This window comes from Lynx rufus, unplaced genomic scaffold (assembly GCF_022079265.1).
Source record: "Lynx rufus isolate CCGP_SWC_20201006 ecotype Redwood Valley unplaced genomic scaffold, mLynRuf1.p SCAF_3, whole genome shotgun sequence".
Taxonomy (NCBI): Eukaryota; Metazoa; Chordata; class Mammalia; order Carnivora; family Felidae; genus Lynx; species Lynx rufus.
The window spans coordinates 36,370,460-36,374,437 of NW_025814845.1; positions in this window are offsets into that span (position 1 = coordinate 36,370,460).

The window sequence follows — 3,978 nt, forward strand, 5'->3', positions numbered from 1 at the left end:
CAAAAATATAAGAAACAATAATAATAAAGGAGAAGGATGCTACTTTGAACAGGACAAGGAATGAGGTTTTCTCTCAAGCTGACACTTAAACAGAGATTGAAAGAAATACAACAGAAAATCATGTGAACATTTGGGTGACGATCACTCTGGACAGAGGCAACAGAAGTTCAAGGACTGATGTAGAGTCCTTCCTGTATTGAAGAGCAAAGCAGCTGGAGAATAGTGACCAGGGACAGAAACTAGTTAGTCTGGAATCAGATAATATATGGCCTTTAGGCCATAGTTGAGATTTTTAATTTTATTGAGCGTGATAGGAAATCATTAGAGGGTTTTATTCAGAGTGTAACTGCATATTTACACTTTAAATGGATGCTTCTGACAATGTGTAAAGTATAGCTAAATGGAAGCAAGAATACGTTGCAGGGAGTATGGCCAGAGTCGCAAAAGATGATTCCACAAACAAAGTACAGTTAAGTGAAGGTCCTCATACGGTCCTCAGTCGGAATGAGGCCCCACTCCAGAATGAAGCTTCTTTTTATTAGGATAATTGCTAAAGACTATGTGCATAAAGTCAGGTAAGCAAGTGTTTTAATCAATCTAATGGTTTGGCTTTTCAAGGTTGAATTTTGAGTTAACTGGTTTCTGTAACACTAGGGTCAGGTCTCTGAGGGAGGATCCAGCCCTGGACAATGATTTTTTTTATTATTTTTTTTAATGTTTATTTATTTTTGAGACAGAGAGAGAAAGAGCATGAACGGGGGAGGGTCAGAGAGAGAGACACAGAATCTGAAACAGGCTCAGAGCGCGGGGCTCAAACTCACAGACCACGAGATCATGACCTGAGCCAAAGTCGGATGCTTAACCGACTGAGCCACCCAGACACCCCTGGCTGAACAATGTTAATGGCTCTAGGCATTCCTTAGGAGCTGCAGCCCCATTCAGCTGTGTAAACATGGCCTAAGGCCTTGCACCTTCTCCAGCCTTTCCCTTTTGAAGTCTTCTCCTTTGATGCTTCTCTCCTGCATCTCCCACAAGAATAGATACAAGAGGTAGGAGAATAAGATACTAGAACAATCTAATCAATAAATGATGAGAACATCTCATCATTTAATTTTGGCCTTTGGAACAGAGAATTAAAAAGAAAAGAATCAAAAGTTTTTCTAGACTTAGTTTATTAATAGAAGAAAGAGGTAATATCAAGGTAACTTCAGGATTGGAAAAAAGAATATAAATTTGAAAGGGAAAGCAGCAAATTAATTTTTATGCATAATTGGGTCCAGGCTAGAAATGATGATGGCTTGAATGAAAGATGATGACAACAGAAATGGAGGGAGGCAGTCAGATTCAGTTTTGTTGATGTGGGATGTGAAATGAGGATTGACAGGATGAAATTAAAATTTTTGACCTGCTAGCATTTACTTGAAGGGGAATACTATAGGAAAAACAGATTTGGTACACAAGAATAAAGAATTCAATCTGGATATACCAGGTTTAGGTACAAAGTTGGATATGGGTCTGAAGTTCAGGGGAAAGATTCAAGTCACAGATAGAACCTGGGTGATCTTTAATATAAGGATGGTAATTTAAAGACCACCTAGGAAGTGAATGTATCTGAAAAAAAGGAAGTGTCCAGGGTCAGAGTCCTGGGGCACTTCAACAATTAAGGTCAGAATGAGACAGGGAACCAACAGAGGACTGAAAGGGAGTAGACACAAAAAGATCAGGAAAAAAGATGCCCCCAAAGCCAAATGAACAAAGTGTCTAAAAGAATACACAGTGAGTAACACAACTATGTAGTTCCCTTGTCTTCTCTCTGATCTCAGTGCCCTGCAGGAAAAACATTAGCTTATGTCAAATTTAAGTATTCCCCATGCCTTTGAAATGTATGTAGTAGAGTAGTGAATACCAGGCCATCCCATTATGGCTAAGTTTGTTTAGCCGTCTTGGTTCTTCCCCTTCTTCTCCAGCCTGTATCACTGTAATGACACTGGATTAAGCACAAGCTAAAGAGACCACAGATTCTTCAAAATCCTGAAAGCTACGTTTGTGAGCACTGTAAAGCAAAATTAAATTACAGGCATATTATTCTAACGCAGTGAAGAGAAAATGAGTCTCAGATATAAGTAGGTTTCTTTTGTGCCAGCTCTGTGCAATGGACCTCTTCTGTATTTGTTTGTTTTCTTATTCTTTCACCCTATTCTGTTAAATTTATTTTTAGCTATTCTTGGGCATCCTTCAGGAAAGGCAAATACTAAGGACTATAATTGAGTACAACCTAAAGGTTCCAAATAACAGTCTACTTAACACATCAATGTCAAAGAAAAAGCACCTTTCCTCCTAGGAGAATCAGATTCCCTCTTGTTAACTCCAGCAGCTTGTGAGTCTTCCTGACTTTGATATTAATTGCAGGGATTATTGGTATTACTGTTATAGGTTATAGTATAGGCTAAAAAGAAGAACAGTATCACAAGTGTTCTTTATCAGACATCACTGATATTGTTGATATTAGTGGGACAACTCTATCAGGAATGTCAGTCACATGAGTTAATACAGGTAGACAGCAGAAGTGTACATCTTTTAAGTCAAGATCACGTATCTTTATTTCTATTATCCATGATAGCATTTATGATGTATCTCACAGTTGGTATTTACTGGCTTGGCCATGATAGAGAAACTGAAGCACACAAGGGCATGCATTCCTTGCCTGTGAGTTACTTTGGGGACTTGCCATCAGTTTGTACAGAAGGTGGAGCTCAGTGAACTTTAAAAGGTGATTTACTTCAATGGTGCCTGCCTCCTTCACCCCAAACTTTGGCTTTCTTCCCCACATCCCATTTCCTTAGAAAAAATGACTCATTGCAAGGAAATAAAATCAAAGTAGCCCCCACATCTTCAGAAAATAAGCACCAAAATAGATCACTGTATCCCCAGACCACTAGCTGCTTTGAGATTTTATTGTTGCTGTGGAAATAATTTTTTTTATTAATAAATATGGTTGGGGAAATGACTAAATTTATTTTTCTAAATTTCGTTGCATTTGTCATTTTAACATATAATTATTTACTTTCTTACTTAAATTTATATATATGGTTTTGTATTTTCCCCCAAATTACGTAAGCTCCAGTCTGCACCAAACCCTCAGCTCCCTGAGGGAAAATGTATTCATTAAAATCACATAGCTGGAAATGATTATAAGTGGACTTTGAAGCTTTGGGCTGTTTGGTCTCAAAGAGTTCTTTCTATAGCACCATTACCACCTTCATCATTCAAACCTCAGTGTTAATGAATTTCATCTTCTCTTGAGACTAAATAATTGTGAAGAGGAGAGAAAAATCAATGAGGATTTTAGAGAAAAGGATATTATTAGGCACACAAAGAAGAGGCTAGAGGTACCTAAAGATAACCTATTCCTACTTCATAATTTTGCCTAGACTTGTGCTACTGGTCTCACGTTATAGTGCTAGCTAAAAAGAATTAAGTGTACATGAGTACACACTTTTATTTTGTCCGTACCCTTGCATTTCTAAAAATTTGACTATGGTTTCACAATTGGCGTGCCCATGAGATTGTCTGATGGAAAAAGAAAAATCTGCAGTACACCCTTTGTTTACAGAAATCTTTATCTCAGAGGTACCAACCTACTTTTATTTTCAGATGCCTTGTATTATTATGGTGGTTGTGCTATTGGTAAATGTACTCAACAGCAATTTCATGACTTACACACCCAATTAATAAAATAAATAATTGAAACTAGCATTAAGCATGCTAATAAGTCTACAGGATTATTTCCTAAAACAATTACACCAATAAAACAAAGGTTACAACAGGCAGATAGACAAGCCAATTACACTTTGAGATTTGATTTTTGGGGGGGGGAGGATGGGGGAAGATTCATCGTTGCTTTGCTATTAAAGCTGGTGGAAAAGCCTTTCTCTGGGGACTACTTTCCTAATTCATTTGGTACCATGCTAGCACTAA